This window comes from Theropithecus gelada, chromosome 1 (assembly GCF_003255815.1).
Source record: "Theropithecus gelada isolate Dixy chromosome 1, Tgel_1.0, whole genome shotgun sequence".
Lineage (NCBI taxonomy): Eukaryota > Metazoa > Chordata > Mammalia > Primates > Cercopithecidae > Theropithecus > Theropithecus gelada.
Window position 1 is genome coordinate 5,583,871 of NC_037668.1, and position 22,239 is coordinate 5,606,109.

The following is a 22,239-nucleotide window of genomic DNA, read 5'->3' on the forward strand; positions in this document are numbered from 1 at the left end:
GAGCCTGTCTCAGAAAAGAGAAGAAAAAGAAATGCTAAATGCCTAACAAGATTATTTTCTTCTAAGATTTTATTTACTTCTTTTACTTTACTTTTCTTTTTTTTTCTTTTTCTTTTTTTTTTTCCTTTGACAAAATCTCACTCTGTTGCCCCCAGGCTGGAGTGCGGTGGTGAAGTCCAGCCTGGGCTCACTGCAGCTTTGACCTCCTAGGCACAAGTGACCCTCCCACTTCTGCCTCCCAAGTAGCTAGGTCTTCTGGTGCACACACCACCAAGCCCAGTACATCTTTTTTTTTTCTTTTTTTGTAGAGACAGGGTCTTGCTGTGCTGCCCAGGCTGGTCTTAAACTCCTGGCCTCAAGCCATCCTCCCTCCTCAGCCTCCCAAAGTGCTAGGATTATACGCACAAGCCACTGTACCTGGCCTACTTACTTCTTTTTGTTCAACATTCATTGATATTTTAGGAGAATGTGCTAGGTTCTGTGGAAAAAACAATGCAAGGAACATACTTACTAGTAGAGATGCTCAAATATATACAAAATTTATTATACTGTGAAATAGAAAACATTGACAAAAAAGGAGGTACAAATAAAATGTATCAAAAATATAAAGTAATAAGAAGTCACTAAAGGTTTTTAAGCAGGCAAATGACAAGACCAGAGATGTACTTTAGAAAAATTAATCCTGTAGCACTGTGTTGGGTAGATTATGGTGGTAGAAGAGAAGGCAAGGAGGATGGAAAGAGGAGAGAGGGAAAAGAGGCAAATGAAAAACTATTAATATTAAAGAGGTAATGTGAAGTAGGGTATTGGCAGTAGAAACAGGTAAAAGATCTGGATCTAAGAAATAAGGCTACGGTGAAACTAATAGGTCATGGCTACCAATTGAATATGAGGAATGAGGGATGGGAAAGATTCAAATGAAACACTGATACTTCAAGAAAGAAAATGTTGTGCCACTAATAAAAATGTAGAAGGAGCATTTTCTATTCTTATTTATTTATATTTCTTTTCAATATTTTTTACAACATGTTTTATATGCATTGAGAGCTAGCCCATTGCATTAGAAGATTTCTTATGTTTTCTCTTATGATTCACTAGTTATAGCAGCCTCTATTCCTTTCTGGAATAAGTTGCAGTATAAATAAATTAATATGCATTCATTATGTTTCATTATATAATTGTGCTTCCCTCTCAGCAAATGTCTCAAGGTAAAAATGTCATGGCGTCTGCTCATAACTACAATCCAGGTTGTTTTTTTAAGGGGTGTTTTTAAGCTATATTGTGTTTGTTATACATTTTATGACATTTGTTATATTTCTTGGCAATAAGTAGTAGGTTTTACAGAAAGAAACTTTCTCATTTTAATTTGGGATCAGGTAAACTAATAATCTATTTTCCCTTAAATAGGCGTTCATGCCATTTTATAGTAAACAAACCATTGTTAATGCTTATCCCTTCAGAATCAAATTGCTCCTCATTCTTTAACACGATATAAACTTTTTAGTAACAATTATAACAACACAATCACAGCTAATACTTACTGAACATTTATTATCTTTAAGGCACTGTTCTAAGTGCTGTTTACATATAATCCTCATCACTCTTTGAAGTAGGTACTATTAGAATCTAATGTCACAGATGAGACAGAGAAGGTAAGTAACTTGCACAATGTCACACAGCTAGTAACTGTTGGAACCAGAACTGAACTCATGCAGTCTGGTTCCAGAGCCCATGTGCCTGGCAACTGTGTCCTCAAACACTTTGGCCATACGTAAGACAGTTGCATTAGACCAGCCTTGTACTTAAGAGAGTGCATTTCTCTGCTATCTAACTAAAAATTTGCCTTAAGTGGGGTCTATTTTAATAGAGAAAACGATAAACTTCTCATGCCCATTTGGCATTCTCAGAAGACTTAATCATCAAGAATCTGCAAAAGTATAATTCCCTACACACCAAGACATTTGATTGGTAAATTAAAAATACTCACTTCCTGTAGATAGCTGTAGGAAAGAAGAGTTCTTTATTTGTATTTAAGCTGAAAGTAGTAAAAGAAAAAAAAGGATAATGAATAAAGTTGAGTTGATTTTCGTCAGTAAAGCCAATCAATTTCAGTCAATAAAGTCAGATGTCTGTTCATTATAACAGTGAAGTGGAATTCAAGGGAGGGTGTGAGTCCATTGCTGGGAGTGAGGTGCTTATGGGCAAGAAAAGGAAGCTTTATGGAGACAGTGATGTTTACAAAGGTTTTCTGAAGATGAGGTGTTGACAGCTCTCCTCATGGATGCCTATAAGAAACGTAAATCTTTTATGTAATTCCAAAATCTGAAAGGACTGAATTATTTCCGAAGATACTGAAGTCTAAAAGTACATTTCATCGAAAGCTCATTCGCCAAATGCCTTTATGGAAAATATCTTCATAGATCACATACACTGAAAAGATTACCTAACATATCTCAAAAATTCATCAAATGCATGGGCCCTGAATCATGGAATCATCATCCTTTATGCTGTTTAGTTACCTTGTGCACTTTCATGAGTTTGAACCACAAAACCAAGCAAGCCTCACACACACACACACACTCTCTCTCTCTCCCTCTCTCTCTCTCTCACACACACTTTATCTTTATGCATCTTAAGCAGCATTAAGACATCTAAGACAAAATGATTTTCCCAGAGCAACAGTATAAGATTAAAATTTTTAATCCTATTTTTATTTTCAATTTAAAATATCCCCCCATATGAAATTAAGTATGTCTGACATGGTATCCTCCTGTTTGCCAAAAGCTAAATGACTTTAAATGCAAATTATATTTTATTGAGAAACTCACAAATATATGTACTATATTTGTCACAAATATACATATGTGTGACAAAAAATAAATTTCTCTGCCTTTTAAATCTTAAGGCAGTATAGGCAGGAGAAAAAAAGCACTGCTTTTGCTATTTCTTGTCTAGAATCAATCTTATTTCGAGGCTTCTAATACTTTGAAGTTTTATACAAACACTGCACCATTTTGAAACTAGATTTTCTGGCTGGGCACAGTGGCTAACACCTGTAATCCCAGCACTTTGAGGCTGAGATGGGAGGATCCCTTGAGCCCAGGATTTTAAGACCAGCCTGAGAAACATAATGAGACCTCATGTGTACCTAAATAAATAAATAAATAAGCCAGGCTTGCTGGTACATGCCTCTAGTCTCGGCTACCTGGGAGGCTGAGGTAGTAGGATTGCTTGAGCCCAGGAGGTCAAGGCTGCAGTGAGCCATGTTTGTGCGACTGCACTCCAGTCTGGGTAACAGAGCAAGACCTTGTCTCAAAAAAAAAAAAAAAAATGCACTCCAGCCTGGGTGACAGAGTAAGAACTTGTCTCAACAACAACAACAAAAAGTCCAGGTGCGGTGGTTCACACCTAAAATCCCAGCTCTTTGGGAGGCCAAGGCGGGTGGATCACCTGAGGTCAGGAGTTCGAGACCAGCCTGGCCATCATGGTGAAACTTCGTCTCTACTAAAAATACAAAAAATAGCCAGGCGTGGTGGTGGGAGCCTGTAATCTGAGCTACTCGGGAGTTGAGGCAGGAGAATTGCTTGAACCTGGGAAGTGGAGGTTGCAGTGAGCCAAGATCGTGCCATTGAACTCCAGCCTGGGTGACAACAGTGAAACTTCGTCTCAAAAAAAGAAAAAAACAAAAAAAAAAAAAAAAAAGAAAAAGAAAAGGAGAGTGGATTTTTCATCTCAAGCTGCTGAAAGATTTTATCCCAAGATAGTATTCTCTAGGTCCCCAAACCTGCCATTCTCCACATTTCTCAAAGAAAGGGGTATGAAGATATGACACAGTGGAGGCATGTATATTTTAGAAATTGCTTCAAAATTGGTGGAATCAAGAAGAATTATATAACCAGTGAAGTGTCTCTTAGAGTCTTGTCATAGGACACAGTGGATCTCAAAAGCTGGTCCCTGCCTTGCTCAGGAACTTAGAAATGAAAATTCTGACACTCTAGACCTTCTGAATCAGAAAGTTTCTTGGAGTAGAGCCCAACAGTCTCTGGTTTATCCACCCTTCTGGCTGATTCTGATAGTGCTGAAGTTTTAGAATCATGCCACTAAAATTTTGGAACTACTAGAGTCACCTGGGAGGTGGGTGGGCTTACTGCAGATTAAAGAGTCCTACTCCACACCAAAATCTCTAAGGGTGAAACCCAGACATCTCTGATTTCAACAAGCTTTTCAAGTGATTCTTATGCACACTGAAGCAGTAGATTCATCAATTAATCAATCTGTGATGGGAAGGAAGCAGTCTCAAACAACTTTCTCTGGAGGCAGCTTCACAGGGTGGAAAGAGCACTGGCTTTAGAGTCATCCTGACTTGGGTTTGAATTCCAGCTATGTCTCATTACTGCTTATGTGACCTTCAACCAATTATGCCAACTCTGTTAGTCTCATCTTTCTTATCTATACAACGGGCATAATAATACTTAGCTTATTCCATTCTGAGAGGACCCAATAAAATGGGATATCTACTCAGTATAGCATCTTTTACACTCAAACACCATTAATCTCTTTTACACTTTCCTCTTTTGAGATGTCCTAGCCCATTCCTGTCACAGTGCCTGGCACTTTGCTCAGTAAGTATTTGCTGAATAAACATAGAATCCAGTACAACGTTTTGGGGTTAGAGCCCTCCTTCCACTTCCTACTAGCTGTGAGACCATGAGCGTTCAAGTTACTTGACCTCTCTGTGCTTCAGTTTCAGCATCTTTACAATAGGGATAATAACAGCCTTGACCTCTAGGCTTATAGTGAGGGTTAACTAAGTTAATAGTAAAGTACTTAAAAACAGTGTCTGGAACACTATAATTCTCTATAAATGTTATTGAAAAACAAAAATTCATTACAAATATACTTCTAAACTTCAGAATGGCCTAATTCTCAAAGAAATATATGCAATATATTTATTACTTTTCCCACAAAACATATTCATAAATAAAATACATTTATTACAATATCGCTGGTTCTGTGTGAGGTCTTGGGGACATGCAGCCTCTGTTCTCATAGAGCACACAGTCCAGAGGGAGAGGAAGACATTAATCACATAATCATATAAATGAGTAGTACGTCATGACAAAATGAGAAACAGGTGCTGAAGGAAAGAACGGTTTATGGGGCTGGAGCTCAGGGAGCAAAGGGGAGAAAGAAGGAACAAGGTGAGATGTGGGGTGAGAGACGTGAACGGAGACCAGACAAGCAGGGCCAGCACATATTTTGGTCTATTTCCAGAAGCAACAGAAAGCCTTTGAAGAGTTGAAGCCAGAGGTGACATGTTCAGATCTGTGTTTCTGAGGGTATGGTAAATACTGAAGCAGGCCCAGAGCAGAAGATCAGTTAAAAGGTTTTCACAACAGTCTAGGGGAGAGATGACGGTAGGTAAGACTAGAGTGGAGGCAGTGGAAATGGAACCATTTAGAATTTTAGAACTATGTAAGAGTGGAGCCGGGCGCTGTGGCTCACGCCTGTAATCCCAGCACTTTGGGAGGCCAAGGCGGGCGCGGATCATGAGGTCAAGAGATCGAGACCATCCTGGCTAACATGGTGAAACCCCGTCTCTACTAAAATATAAAAAAAAAAAATTAGCTGGGCGTGGTGGCGGGTGCCTGTAGTCCCAGCTACTCGGAGGCTGAGGCAGGAGAATGGCGTGAACCCGGGAGGTGGAGCTTGCAGTGAGCCGAGATGGCGCCACTGCACTCCAGCCTGGGCGATGAAGCGAGACTCCATCTCAAAAAAAAAAAAAAAAAAGAGTGAAAGTGGACAGGATTCAGGGATGAATTGGAAACAGAAGAGAAGGGAGCAGGAGGTGCAAAGTGTGACTACCATCCCCTAACTGCACTGGGAAATGACTGGATTGGAGGGAGAAGATAGTAAATGTGGCCCTGAGCATATTTAGTTTGATGTTGGGATGAGAGATGTCCAAATGGAGGTATCAAGAAGCAGTTGGATGTATTGCTCTGGGGCTCAGTGTAGGGGTCTAGGCCAGAGAAACAAATCAGGGAGTCATAGGCTTATGGATGGCAACTACAGCCAGGAAAGCAGATGAAATTGCCTGAGGAGAAAACTGAGTGGGAGCTTAGGGAACCTGGATGCTGGATGATCAGTGGGAAGAAGATGAGCCTGCAGACGAGGCTCATGTGACAGGATCGTCTATGGAATATTAATTATTGTTTTTTCTCACTCTTATTTTTCCCTTTTCTCCCATTTTAAGCTGATAGCCTGGTTTTATTTTCCTGGCTTCAGGGGTCTTGGCAGGGCCTAAAGCAAAAGAATCCTGAAGGTAAACTTCTTGTAATTTTCGGTAAGTGTCAAGAAGTCACAGAGAAGCTCCAAGGCAGGGTGAACTGTGAAGATCCACGGGTGGCTCAAGCCCTCAATCTGAACATCCTAGGGCCTGTCAGAGTCCTTAGATGCAGCAGAACCTCTGGGCCTGAAGGCCCCAAGTAGATCTGGGTGAGTGTATTCTGCAGATAAAGAGAGTCTATGGCCACTGGTCAGAGGGTTCTCTCAGTGCCCTGGTGATATGTATGGCTTCCAGATCTTTGCCCAGCTCTAGGATGGGAAGCTCAAAAATAACTGAAGTTAAAGTTCTCACCATGCTGGTGGGACAGTAGCAAAAAGTCTGCACTTTGCTTTAAAAATTAGAATTAAAATGCCATTATTTTCAACAGTTCCATGATGTGCCATATGGATGTCTAAGGTGAAAGGAAACATGTGCCCCTGGCTTTCATGGGAGCAAACTCATCAATAAAATTTTCATTACTGGCTGGGAGCGGTGGCTCACGCCTGTAATCCTAGCACTTTGGGAGGCTGAGGCAGGCAGATTGCCTGAGCACAGGAGTTCCAGACCAGCCTGGGCAACACATTGAAACCTCATCTCTACTAAAATACAAAAAATTAGCCGGGCATGGCGGCGTGCACCTGTAGTCCCAGCTACTCAGGAGGCTGAGGCAGGAGAATTGCTTGAACCCAGGAGGCGGAGGTTGCATTGAGCCGAGATTGCACCACTGCACTCTAGCCTGGGCGACAGAGCAAGACTGTGTCTCAAAAAAAAAAAAAAAAAAAAAAGGAAAAAACTATCTTCACCAAGTAATGATCTAAATAAATTTTAATTAAATTGAAGTAAAATCAGAATTCCTTTTGGTACAGATAAAATATATTTAAACTTAACGTGGTAATATACCTACTCTTCAATTTTTCAATATTTTTCTACCTATGTTAATGTTCAGGCAACAAATTGACCATTACAAACCACATAAAAACATGTATACAGAGGCATACATTTTTCCATTTGCCTTAGGCTCCAATCTGAATCAGACAGCACTGGTTTTCATTTAAAATTTTGATATTTTGTTCAATGTGGATTTTTTACATTAATTGGATTTTTAAAAACATATTGCATTAAAATATTATTCACCTTGTTTACTGAGTTTGTGCGCCCCCTTAATTTTACATCCAAACTGAATGCTTCACTCAACTCACTCCAGTTCTAGTTTTATTTGTTGAACATGTAACTATGGACTGAGAATCATCCCCACTATATGGAGAAGTAGTAGCCAGAGGTGTAAGAGAAAATCCAGGAGTATAGTGTCATCAGAGTATTTCCAAAAGAGAGACTCATAAAGGGTATCAAATGTTGCTGAGAAGTCAACTAAAGCTAAAACTAAAACATATACTTGTTGAGTGATCTGAAGGTCATTGGGAACATACTGTGAAAAGCCTGAGTGTGGTGATGGGGTGGAATTGGGCTGAAATGGATGAAAAGCAAGCAGGGAAATCAAAACTTTGACTATGGACAACTCTTCTGAGAAATCTGGCTCTGAAGAAGAGGAGAGGGATAGATAAGGCAGTAGCTAGAGAGAGAAGTCAAGGGGGTGGGGAGGAGGGTTAATTGTATTTTTATGGGATCCAGATGTAAGGAAGAAACTTTAATATCCAAGAGGGAAACTAGGGTCAATAGTAGAGTCCTGAGAAGACTGAAAGGAGATGAGATCCTAGCCAGAGGGGAAAGGATCGGCATTCAACAGCAGGTAGAAAGTGTCTTGTATTGCAGCCTATGAAAGGAGAAGAGTAGGCATAGATGTAGGTGGTTTTTTATATTCGATAGCAACAAATCGAGGAAGCTCCTTCTGAAGCCCTCAATTTTTTTCTTCTTAGAGGGAGAGAAATCCCTGAAGATAGGTGGGTAGGAATTGGGCACTCATGTTTTCAGGGAGGGGAAAGGGTTTGAGAGCTGTAGTTAGGGACTTGAGTTTGGTAGGCAGAGCACTCATCAAAGCTCCTCTACTTTCTGAGTCAATAAACAGTGGTACCTCTCCTCTATGGAATTCTGTACAGTTACATAAAACATGAGGAAGCACTCTAAAGAAAGAGGAAATGATCTCCAGGATATACTGTTAAGTCACAAAAACAAGATGTAGTCATCTAGTATAATACCTTTTGGATAAGAAAAAGAGAAAATAAGAATATATCATGCTAGCTTATATTTTTACATGAAGAAACAGGAAAGAATACAGGCATTCCTCATTTCATAGCACATTGCTTTGTTGTACTTTGCAGATATTGCATTTTTTACAAATGAAGGTTTGTGGCAACCCTGCCTCACCCAAATGTATTTGGTGTCATTTTTCAAGAGCATATGCTCACTTTGTGTCTCTGTGTCACATTTTGGTAATTCTCACAATATTTCAAAGTTTTTCATTATTATTATATCTGTTATAATGATCTGTAATCAGTGATCTTTATGTTACTATTGTTTGGGGGAGCTGCATACCACACCCATATCAGACAGAACATTTAATAAATTGCCGGTCTTTTGACTGCTCCATTGACTGACCATTCTTCCCGCTCTCTCTCTCATCTTGGGCCTCTCTATGTGTTCAACACACAACAAACTAGGCCAATTAATAACCCTGCAATGGCATCTAAGTGTTCACATCAAAGGAAGAGTCTCGTGTCCCTCACTTCAAAAAGCTAGAAATGATTAAGCTTAGTGAGGAAGGCATGTCCAAATCTAAGAGAGGCCACAAGCTAGGCTTCTTGTACCAGTTAGCCAATTTGTGAATGCAAAGGAAAGGTTCTTAAAAATATTACTTCAGTAAACACATAAATGATAAGAAAGCAAAAAGCCTTATTGCTGATGTGGAGAAAGCTTTAGTGGTGTGAATAGAAGATCAAACCACCCTCAATATTCCCTTAAGCCAGAGCCTAATCCAGAGCAAGGTTCTAACTCTCTTTTGTTCTATTAAGGCTAAGAGAGGTGAGGAAGCTGCAGAAGAAATTTTGAAGCTAACCAAGGTTGGTTCATAAGGTTTACGGAAAGAAGCCATCTCCAAAATAGAAAAAGTGCAACTGCTGAGGTAGAAGCTGCCTCAGGTGATCTGGAAGATCTAGCTAAGATAGTTGATGAAGGTGGTGACACTGAACAACAGATTTTCAATGTAGACCAAACAGCCTTCTATTGGAAGAAGGCACCATCTAAGACTTTCATAGCTAGAGAGGAGAAGTCAATGCCTAATTTCAAAGCTTCAAAGGACAGGCTGGCTCTCCTCTTAGGGGATCCAGCTGGTGATAATGCTGGTGATAGTGCAACAGCTGAAGCCAATGCTTATTTGACATTCTGAAAATCCTGGGGTCTACAGAATTATCTCTGATGGAGATGTACAAGGAGATGAATGTTGTCTTCATACCTACTAACACAATATCCATTCTGCAGCCCATGGGTTGGGGAGTAATTTAGGCTTTTAAGTCTTATTATTTAAGAAATACATTTGGTAAGGCTATAGCTACCACAGATAGTGATTTTTTTCTATGGATCTGGGCAAAGCAAATTGAAAACCTTCTGGAAAAGATTCATCATTCTAAATGACATTACGAACATTCATAATTCATGGGGAAGAAGTCAAAATATCAACATTAATAACAATTTGGAAGAATTTGATTCCAACTCTCATGGGTGACTTTGAGAGGCTCAAGACTTCATTAGAGGCAATAACTGCAGATGTGGTGAAAATAACAAGAGAACTAGAATTAGAAGTGGAGCCTGAAGATGGGACTGAATGGCTGCAATCTCATGATAAGACTTGAACAGATCAGGAGGAGTTCCTTCTTATGGATGAGCAAAGAAAGTAGATTCTTGAATAGAAACTACTCCTGGTGTAGATGCTATGAACATTGTTAAATGACAACAAAAGATTTAGAGTATTACATAAACTTAGTTGATAAAGCAGTGGCAGGGTTTGAAACGATTAACTCCAATTTTGAAAGAAGTTCTAATGTGGGCAAAAGCATCAAACAGCATCACATGCTACAGAGAAATCTTTAGTGAAAGGAAGAGTCAAAGTGGCAAACTTCACTGTTATCTTATTTTAAGAAATTGCTACAGCCACCAACCTTCAACAACCACCACTGTGTTAAGTCAGCAACCATCCACATCAAGGCAAGACCCTCCACCAGCAAAAAGATTAGGAGTCGCTGAAGGCTCAGATGTTTGTTAGGATATTTTAGCAATAAAGTATTTAAAAAATAATGTATGTGTATTGTTCTTAAAGACATAATGCTATTGCACACTCAATAGACTAAAGAATAGTGTAAACATAACTTTTAGATGTACTGGGAAACAAAATTTTGTGTGACTCACTTTATTGTGATACTTGCTTTATTGTGATTGCCTGAAACTGAACCCATAATATCTTTAAGATATACCTGTATATTTTACAAGCAATTTATAGGAAATGGTACTATAGAAAGAGGGGGATGAGAAATAAGGTAAGTGGGACAGGTAGAAAAGCTACTCTCAATGTGTATCTTTTTATTTTTATTTTTACTTTTTGAATTATGTCAATGCATTGCCTATTAAAAAATAAAACTAAAAAATTAGAAAAATTAAGTTCCTATACATAAAGGTATGCATAATTTACTCAGAATCTATTTCCAAGACAAGTCCAAGTTGTCAAGTACCCTGACAATGTTTTTAAATGACTGCCCCATCAGTAGGATTATAACATTTCTACATCTTCTGGAAGGGAAATGTTGAGTTTAAGGTGTCAACAGGGCCTGATGGTTGTTAGGAAGATCTGAGTCATAAGAAAAATTACTACTTTCACTCTCAAAGTGTTCTTTTACTCACTGTTTGGAGCAGACAGAAGTCCCCCAGGGTCTGCCTTTAATGCTCATTCCCCATCTACTTCCCCTCAGTTAGCAATCTCATTCACTCTCCCTATTTCACCTGGACTCCATAATCTGTATTTCCAATCCTAATCTCTCTTCCAAATTCTAGACCTGAAATCCAAATGGCCAGACCAACACGGTATATCACTCAACATCTCAACAGGAAACAGAAGGCACATTTAAATTGGGATAATTCAGAGAGGGTTTGTTTGCAAAGAGTCTACTTACAAAGATTTAGGCGAGAGGAGAACCATGAGGGGCTACTGTGAGCTGGGCTTTTACTAGCCCTGAATCTGAAAGGATAAGAGGAGGGAGAAATTACTAGAACCAAGAAGGAGAGAAAGTTGGGAAGAGTAGGCTACTTTGAGAGAACTGTGATTTCCTCTCAGGGGATGCAGCCAGCCTGACGGTGGTCTCGCTGGGAAGAAACCAGAGAAATAAATACCCCGGCTCCATTCTTCCCCCTCCTTATTTCCTGCTAGGCTCCCCATCAGCTAAACTCAAACAGAAGCCAGAGGCACAGGAGGCTATGGCTGTAGCCCTTCAGATCAGTACTCCTGAGGCCCAGGGCAGATGGGGAAGGATGGAAAGCAGATCTGGACGGGAAAACTGAATATAGGTGACAAGCATGGTTTCACTGATGTCCTGCTAGCACCTTAAACTTAACATCTTCCTAACTAACCACAGTATCCTTTCTTCACTAACCCAACTGTCCTCCTGAGTTCCTTAGTTACCTTGGTTAAAGGCACCACTACCTTTCAGTGCCATCCTCAAGGCCACCTCCCCAGTCCTGCACATGCACACATGCACATACACACATCAAGTCTCTCTCTTCCCCTGGATCGTGAACCCCTGTAGGTAGAGCCCATGAGCCTGGACTCAGCAAATGTCTAATGAATTATAACAGATAACATTTATCGGGCACTGCCGTATCTGGCATAATGTTCAGTATTTCATTTGGATTGTCTTATTTCTTCTCTCAACCTAATAGCACCTACTCCATGAAGTAGGTCCTATTATTATCCCCATTTTACAGATTAATAAACTGAGGCTAGGAAAGATTAAATAACTCACCCAATGTCACATTCTCAAAAGAGGATATCTGACATGGGAGCCTACCCTCCAGCACTATGACCTTTGTATGTCCTCATTCAGGGTTGAATGAACCATACACTGTGATAGCACAGTGCTTTGCTTATTGAAAAAAAGAGTCAGATGTTGGTCAAACGACATAATTCAGAAAAAGCAAGGGTTGGAACTAGGGTTTGAACTTGTTGCTGAATTTTAAATGATACAGGGGGAAAAGAGGGCATGCCAGGCAAGAAGGCCAAGGAATAGCTAGCAGGGATTATTGTTTGTTTGTGGGCTTGTGTAGAAAAGGCCTTGACCACATCACAGAAAAAATATTCAGAACCAATGAGACAAAATTGAGGCCAGGTACAGTGGCTCACACCTGTAATCCCAACACTTTGGGAGGCCGAGGCAGGCGGATCACCTGAGGTCAGGAGTTCGAGACCAGCCTGAACAACATGGTGAAACCCTGTTTCTACTAAAAATACAAAAATTAGCTGGGCTTGATGGCAGTCACCTGTAATCCCAGCTACTTGAGAGGCTGAGGCAGGAGAATTGCTTGAACTAGGTTGGCAGAGGTTGCAGTGAGCCGAGACTGTGCCATTGCCCTCCAGCCTGGGCAACAAGAGCAAAACTCTGTCTTGGAAAAAAAAAATGTATATTGAGGAAGACATAAGGGAAAACAGATCACGGAGGGTCTTGAAGTCCATGAGCTGTTGAGCCTCCCTATAGAGGAAAGTGAAAGTTGTGTTTAGGGTAGATTAATTTGCCATTTACAAAGTATATAAGATGGATTAAAAGTGGAAGATTATGTGCCGCTAGAAGGACAAGCTGGAAAGTTGTTCTGATGGTCCAGAAACAAATCAGAGGAGGTCTGGATTAGAGTGAGGCAATGAAAATGAAGAATAAACATCAGATTCCAGAAATGCTTCAAAGCAAAATTACCTACAGCACATACAGACTGATTGCCATGGGAATGAAAGAGGCTTGGACTTCGGTTAAGATGACTTCAATTTCTAGCCTTTGCTGGGTAGTCTTGCCATCATCGACGGAGAATTTGGAGTTAGATGGGAAAGAAAGGATTAGCAAAAGTTCAATTTTAGATATATTGAGTTTGAGGTGAGGGCCTAAGTGACCTGTTTGTCATTCCCAATTTTGTCAATTTAGAGATCTAGTCTTACTATACTAAAAGACGCAATAGTTGGGGGTCATATTATGGTTTTCCACATTTTTACCTTATAAAAAACTTCTATTTCTTAAGTTTTTGCCTTTTCAATTCTTCTATTAATTTTCAGTACACATCTAGCCTCTGAATACATCCCTTCCTGCTGTGATGTGTGTGCTGGGGCGGAGAGCAGGGTAGAGCTTGGATATCATAACACACCAGGGTACTAAAGCCCTGTGATTCAGGACTAACATACTGTGCCTCTAATTGATAATATTTTCTGCTTCACAGTAGCTGAGCTGAATTGCACAGACTTGGAGAAGTAAATGAAACAAATGTTTTATGGAACACCAGGCAAACCATTTAAATCTATACTATGCTATGTTTTTTGCTTCCTTGTCGACGATGGAAGGTAAGTGGTGTCTGTGAGCCACAGTGATTTCCCTTCATGTTTGCAAATAATACCACAAATGATATTATATCCTTGCTCTGACTTATAAGAGACCTAAACGGCTGAGTTGACAAAACAGGAAAGTTAAATCATTTATAAGGATGTAAACAGCCAGATTTTCACCAACACTATCTTCAAAATGCTAGAATAAAAAAGGAGTTCAGAGAAACCATAAATGTTGGTCTTTTGATCAGAGACAAAAAATAAAAGATAAAACCCACCCCCCCTTTTTTTTTTTTTTTTTTTTACTAGAAAGAATACCTCTCTGGCTTGGTCTACAAAGTTTTGCCACCTCTAAAATATGTAGATGAGCCCAAAGTTTAGAAAACCTTAAAAACTGGAATTACACATAAAAGAGCTTTTAGAGTTTGACTATGAAAATACTGTATAGTATTTACAGTTTACTTTAAAATTTTATCTAAAGGACAAAGACTAAATGTTTAGGTAGATATCTGCAGATACTTACGTTGTTTAAAACAGCAGTGTAAATAAAGGACTTAAAAGATGGCAGGAAAAGTTTTTACTGAGAAGTCATAAAAATAGGTAAAGAGGCCAGGTGCGGTGGCTCATGCCTGTAATCCCTGCACTTTGGGAGGCTAAAGCAGGGGCAATGTTTGAGCCTGGGAGTTTGAGACCAGCCTGGGCAGCAGGGCAAGACCCTCTCTCTAAAAATATTAAAAATTAGCTGGGCATAGTGGCACGTACCTATAGTTCTAGGTGCTTGGGAGGATGAGGTGGGAGGATCACTTGAACCTGGGAAGTGGAGGTTGCAGTGAGCTCTGATCTTGCCACTGCACTCCAGCCTAGGCAACAGAGCCAGACTGTCAAAAAAAAAAAAAAAAAAAAAAAAAAAAAAAAAAAANAAAAAAAAAAAAAAAAAAGAAAAAGAAAAAGAAAAAAAGGGTAATGAGAAAGGAGCTGCAGGTATATGTGACAAATTTATGCTATAAAATAGCATAGCATTTTTTTTTTTTTAATGTGGTACAATAACACCTTCACACATTACCGTGCCTTGGGACTCAGTATTTTTGTTCAGTTCTGGTTTATGCAGCAAAACTGTTCAAATAAGAAGGGTTGTTGTCCTGGTGTAATTAGTACTAGTATCCTCTTTCATTTGTGTCCAGATTTGGGTAAAAAGGAATTTGAGGAACAGTAACAAAAACAAAAAAAATTTTAAGTGTCCAAATTTAGACAACATGTGGTCATCTGCACACAGGTATCATGATGCAATATGCATGACTTTCAAAATCCAGTGCTTTATCAACTTTAGTTCATTCAAAAAGTATTCATTTTATATGTTATTTACCTCCTATCTACAAGGAATGATTGAGATACAAAGATGAAAGTATTGTTCCTGCCCACATGGAGTTTACATAATGCAATGTGAAAACTGCACCTGTAAACAATAAACACGTTTTAGTTCTTTCCTGGGTAAAAACCATACAACTATTAACTGAATGATTGGGTTAGCCTGACAATATAATGGTGATGGCACGTTGTTTTTGTTTTGTTTTGTTTTGTTTTCGCTTTTAAAATGAAGGACTCTGGTATTTCACTCTTAAACAGTAATTTCTCTGTAGCTGTGGTTTTGAGATTCAGGGTTTTTCTATTTGTTAGGGAGAAAAAAGAGCCCTGAGCGAGTTTGATGCCAGATTGCCTGGATTCAAATTCTGACTGTGTCATGTCATAGACGACTGGTCTTGGGCTTCCTATTTATTCACCCTTTATTCCTCAGTGTCCTTATTTATAAAAATTAAGGCAATCGGTGCCTGCTTCATAGTTTTTTTTTTTCAGGATTAAAAGTGTTAACATATGAAAAGGATTTAAGAATAGCACCTGGTGCATGGTAAACACTTCTTATGCTTTAGCTATTACTATTTAAACATATATGTTTATACATTGTCTTAGTGAGCTCTGGCTGCTATAACGAAACGCCATACACTGGTTACCTTAAACAGATGTTTATTGTTTATAGTTATGGAAGCTGGAAGTCCCAGACCAGGGTGGAGACAGGGTAGGGCTTTATTTGTTTAGGCTAAACTAGAGAATGGAAACTGTTCTAAACAGTAAGGAGAAGGTATTAGATGTTACTTAGCATTTTGCTAAGAGTTATGAAAACGAAATGAAGGTCCTTGTTTAAAAGATGCTACATTTTATCTGGCAAGATCAGGCTTAAAACTTTTATTCAAAAGATCACAAAGATGCTAAATATTTCTTAAATTGAAGAAATCAACTCAGGAGCAGGGTTACCAACAAGGTAAGTTTTTAATGCTGACAAACGTTTTGTTTTAAAGCAGATTCATTTTAGTATGTTTATTAAAGTGAATTTACTCTCATTTATTTTATGCTATTTTAATTATTTTCTCTACAACTCTCAGAAGGATAACACCCATCATTGTTCAGGGATCACCTCTGTGTAAGATTTCTGTCAGCTTATACCTTTGTTTCTTAAAACAATTTTCAACCCACTGAGAGGACACAGAGGACCTTGAAAGATGGACTGATTTCAGGGCTGTGGCAGGAAATTAAGAGGAGTCTGGGACATCTCTCTGTGCTGAAAAGCAAGATTCAGGAACAGGGGCAAGACATTGGTAAAGAAACAAAAAGAAAGAAAGAAAATACGGCAAAATCTTGGTAATTGTTTAATCTGGGTGACAGGTGTATGGGGTTCATTTTATTCTTTTCTTTTGTATTTGAATTTTTCAATTAGAAAATAAATGTTTACCTAATTTAGGACTTCTTTAAAGCAAAGCAACACCAAGTCATACATTCTCAATGAAAGTAGACAACACAGATAAACACAAAGCAGTGATAATTCTATCGCTCAAGAGATAACTACTCAACTACTGGTAACAATTCGTAATGCTTTCCTGACATCATTCATTACATATACAATTTCTTAAAAAATGATTTCTTCTCTTTCAATTTCTCATATCTTTCCTGGCCTAAAAGCACTACTTTGATTATGCTATTATTCTATTCTATAATGCACCAGGGCATTCCATAATTACCAAATACAGTCCAGGTTTCTTCCAACCTTCTTTTCATAATCCTTTCTGTGACCTTCTGTCTCCGTAGACGTCTCTGCTCCAGCCACACTGGATATCCTTGGATTCAATCCAGATTGGTTTCTGCACAAATGTCACAATTTATAATCTGAATGAACACTCAAGACCTTTAGAATAATGTATTTTGGGGTTTCAAAGTTTAGAATTATTTATACAACTAGCAACTTGTCCTAGCACAGAGCTTAATTTTTGTGAAAAGGCCAAGCTGTTACATAAGCATTTTGCCGAGATCCATGAAAAGAAATCAAGAGAATGCATTTCTGCCTCTAAGGGATGACATGAAAACTAAAAGAAGGTGGGAGAATGTCTCTACAGGTCACAATGCTTCCGCAGCATTTGTTTCTGCTCTGGTGGTGATGGAAGCAGCAACAGCATGCTTCCGGTTTAGCTGAGTACAGGCAGTATAAGGTCCCCAAAGGTCTGGGCATCACATTCTTCTAGAACTGGGAATTTTGGCCCCTTAAATAAGCTTGTCCTTTGTTCAACTATGCTGCATTCGCTGCACACTACTTTTACAACTAGGAAAGGTTGTAATTTTGGTTATAAAAATATAACTACATTGTTGTTTCTAAACTTCAACAAATCTGTATGTCAATTGTTTATACTCTTGTTTTTCTACTCTTATGACTAGAAGGAATCTTATTCATGATAGAGGAGTATTTTCCTCATTTTTTTTACCAAACCTTTAAAAATCAGCCAACTTGACACATACATTCAAAAATTTCCCAAGTCTTACTTCCTATTTATATTGGCTGTTACTTTATTAATATTCTGTAAAACTTTAAGATTCACGTTAAAACAACTTCTTTTTGATATAGATTAACCTCCTAGATCAAGATAAACATGGGCTAGAACCTCCTCTGCAAGCCACCTGAAACCTAGAAATCAGTTGAATCCCAAATCTCTCCAAAACCAACGTTGATGGAATTTCTGCTAATAGGTCTTTTTCTAGTAAGTTCAACAGGTCCATTTTTAGCTTCAGATAGGTAGCATGCTGCTTTGGTGTGATCATGTTTTTCCATCCGTGTTGATTTATCCTTCATCTTCTCTAAAGCCAGTTACACGAGGTAAACTCTAGTATCTTACCAGCATAAACTACCTCTAAGAAACAGAGAATTCCCTAGCCTGATTATCTCATATCCGAAATAGTCTGATTTTAAAAGGTTAATCTATGTTAAACACATTGAACTCAGGCTTGGACGAGATTCAAGACTAGTAGATTTGGGAGTTTTATTTATTCAGCACATTATCTGTAAGACACAGGGCTAGGTAATGTGGGGACATGTAGAAGTGGAGGTATTGATTATTTTTCTTTTTCCTCTACCACCTGCTCTTCCCTCTCCTCCAACTCCTCCCTTTCACTCCACTTCCCCCCCTTTCTTGAACATAATGTTTTCAGTTTCATGTAACATATATATACTTAGTGAAAATACTACTACTAATACTACTACTACTAATTCACAGTGCAAAGGGCATTTTGTGAAAAAACATTTCTCCTTTTCAGTCTCCTAGTCACACTGCCCAGAGACAACTACAGCCATCAGTTCTTATACATCCTTCAGAGGAACATGGGCATGTACATGCTAATATGTATATCCACTATTTTCCCCTTTTAATTCCAAATAGGAGCAAAAAGTTCTGTACTTTTAAAATATATTTTAGGAAATCTTTCCACATCAGCATGTGAAGCTGTACTTCATTCTACATATTAGTCCATTGAATGTATACATCACAATGCATTTAACCAGCCTCTATTCTAGACATTCTCTACTACATGCAGTACTACAATGTGCATGCTAGTATGTAAGTCTTTGAAAATTCCTAGTAGTGAAACTGCAATGAAAATTTAAAAATTTTAATGCTGGCATGTTGCCCACCAAAGAACTATACTGATTTATAGTCTCATTTCAGCAACATATTATCAAACTTTTTGATCCTTGCTAATGTGTTAGGTAAAAAATGAAATTTTGTTATTATTTTAAAATGAGGCTTTTTTATATGTTTAAAATCAGTTTTTTTCTGTAATCTCATTTAGCCTGTTTTTCCACTGGATTATTTATTTGTTTTGCTTGCTTATTGATTTATAAGGGTTCCTTGTACAAGAAGAAAATTGCCTCTGTCAACAAATATTATAAATATTTGTTCCAAGATTGTCATTTTTACTTATTTATTTCATAGGTCCAAGAAATAAAATGTATGTCATTACCATAAACTTTGTTTATGGTAATTATTTGGCCACATATACATTTAAATTTTTTGCAATCAAATTTAATAAACTTTCCTTAAGATTATCCTGTGTTCTGTATCTTGATCAGAAAGACTTCCTTCCTCCAATATTACAAATTAATTTTATCATCTTTTTTCTAGTACTCTTTGGGTTTTTCATATTTAAATATTTGATCATCTGAAATTTATTTTTAAGTAAGAAATATGGTAGGAATCAAGGATCAACATTTTTTTTCATGGCTAACCAGGTGTTCTGTAATCATTTAATCCATTATTTCCTCATTTTAAAACTCATTTAAAACATTTTAAAATACTATTCATTTTAAAAACTCTCTCCATTGGTATATATATCTACATATACATCTTATGTAGTAAAGTGTATAATCTTAAGTGTACAACCAGATTAATTTCCACATACGTTTATACCTCTGTAAAACACACCCAGATCAGATATAGAACACTGTCAGAACCCTAGGAAGGTCCCTTGTGCCCCCTTCAGTCAATACTCCATCAAAGGAAATCATTACTCTGACCTGAATCACCATTTACTAGCTTTGCCCATTCTTGAAATTCATATCCATGGAATCACATAGTGATCTTTGTGTCAGGTTTCTTTTGCTTAAAAGTTATGCCTGTGATAGTTATCTTTTTGTTTTGAAACAGGGTCTCACTCTGTAACCTAGGCTGCAGTGCAGTGGTGTGATCATGGCTCACTGGAGCCTCAACCTCCTGGGCTCAGGTGATCTGCCCATCTCATCCTCCCAAGTAGCTTCGAGACTACAGGCACGCCCCACCATGCCCAGCAAATTTTTTTGTATTTTTGTAGAGATTGGGTTTTACCAGGTTGCCCACTCTGGTCTCGAATTCTTGGGCTCAAGTGATCTGCCTGCCTTGGCCCCCCCACAGTGCTGGGATATTTGTCCATTTCATTACTTGCAGATTAATTTTTTCTTACCTTACTGTGTGGCATAGTATATACTATTGTAAGAATATCCCAAGATTTATTTAACCATTCTAGTCATAATGAACACTTGGACTGCTTCCAGGTTTAGGCTATTATAATTCTCGTACAGATGGTAGAGGATCTACGTATTCATTGTTGTTGGATAGATACCCAGAAATAGAATTGATGGGTCATAGAGTACACATATGCTAACTTTAGTAGAATCCACCAGTTTACCAAAGTGGTTGAACCATGTTATATTCTTACTGTATGGGATTTTCCAAGTCTACATTTTTTGCTAACACTTAACAGGGTCAGTCCTTTTAATTGTAACCATTTTGATGCAGTTGTAATGGTGATCATTGTTTCTTAACCTGGGTATTTTGACATTGTGTTTGACTATGAAATGTCTGAATACAACTACCATGATATAGGAATGAAAGCTAAATGAGAAGCAAAAACATCTGAATTCAAGTTTTGATTCACAATTGAAAAACCTGTGAGTGACTATAGTAAACTTTCTGACCCATTACAAGTAGGCATATAATGATTACCTCATAGGATTATAGATTGAATTATTTAAAAATCATGAAGTTTCAATTACCTAGTATAGCTAAAATGTCTTAAAATACTTGTGTAAACAAGTATTTATTGAGATCCTTCTATGACCTAGGAACTCTTCTAGACATCAGGAACAAATCAGTGAACAAAACACAGACCCCTTCCCTCTTGAAACTTACATTCTAGAGTAGAGACATACAAAATAATAGTTGTAGGGTGTCCAGAATTGGTGGGTTCTTGGTCTCACTGACTTCAAGAAAGAAGCCACAGACTCTCGCCGTAAGTGTTACACTTCTTAATGATGGTGTATCCAGAGTTTGTTCCTTCAGACGTTCAGGTGTGTCTGGAGCGTCTTCCTTCTGGTGGCTTCATGGTTTTGCTGTCAGGAACAAAGCTAGAGACCTTCGTGGTGAATGTTACAGCTCTTAAAGGCAGCGCATCTGGAGTTGTCTGTTCTTCCCAATGGGTTTGTGGTCTCGCTGGCTTCAGGAGTGAAGCTGCAGACTTTCATGCTCAGTCTCACAGCTCTTGCTCAGTCTCACAGCTCTTACAGGCTGTGGACCCAAAGAGTAAGCAGCTGCAAGACTTACTGCAAAGAGCAAAAGAACAAACCTCCCACAATATAAGAGACCCCAGCAAGCTGCCGCTGGCTGGTTTGGGCAGCCTGCTTTTATTCTCTTATCTGGCCCCACCCACATCTTGCTGATTGGTCCATTTTAAAGAGAGCTGATTGGTCCACTTTACAGAGAGCTGATTGGTCTGTTTTGACAGAGTGCTGATTGGTGCGTTTACAAACCTTGAGCTAGACATAGAGTACTGATTGGTGTATTCACAAACCCTGAGCTAGACACAGAGTGCTGATTGGTGCATTCACAATCCTTGAGCTAGACACAGAGTCACAGAGTGCTGATTGGTGCACATACAATCCTCCAGCTAGATATAAAGGTTCTCCAAGTCCCCATCCGGTTCAGGAGCACAGTTGGCTTCATGCAGTGGATCCTCCACAGGGGCGCAGGCCGAGCGGTGCCAGTCCCAAGCCACACCTGCGCTCTTCAGCCCTTGAGCTGTGGATGGGAATGCGCTCCATGGAGCAGGGGGCGGTGCCAGTTGGGGAGGCTCAGGCCATGCGGGAGGCCACCGCAGGGGGAGGAGCTCAGACACTGCGGTCTGCAGGTCCCCAGGCCTGCGCCGCCGGGAGGCAGCCAAACCCCACGAGAATTTGAGTGCAGCGCCGGCAGGCAGGCACTGTTGGGGGACCAGGCACAACCAGTGCAGCTGCTGGCCCAGGTGCTAAACCCCTCACTGCCCTGGGGCGGCGGTGCCAGCCGGCCATTCCGTGTGCAGGGCCAGCCGAGCCCGCGCCCCCAGAACTCACACTGGCCTGTGACCGCATCCCTGGTGCCCGCCCGCGCCTCCCTCCACACCTCCCTGCAAGCCAGAGGGAGGAGGCTCCGGTCCCAGCCATCCCAGAGAGGGGCTCCCACGGTGCCGTGGCAGGCTGAAGGGCTCCTCAAGCGCCGCCAAAGTGCACGCTGAGGCCGAG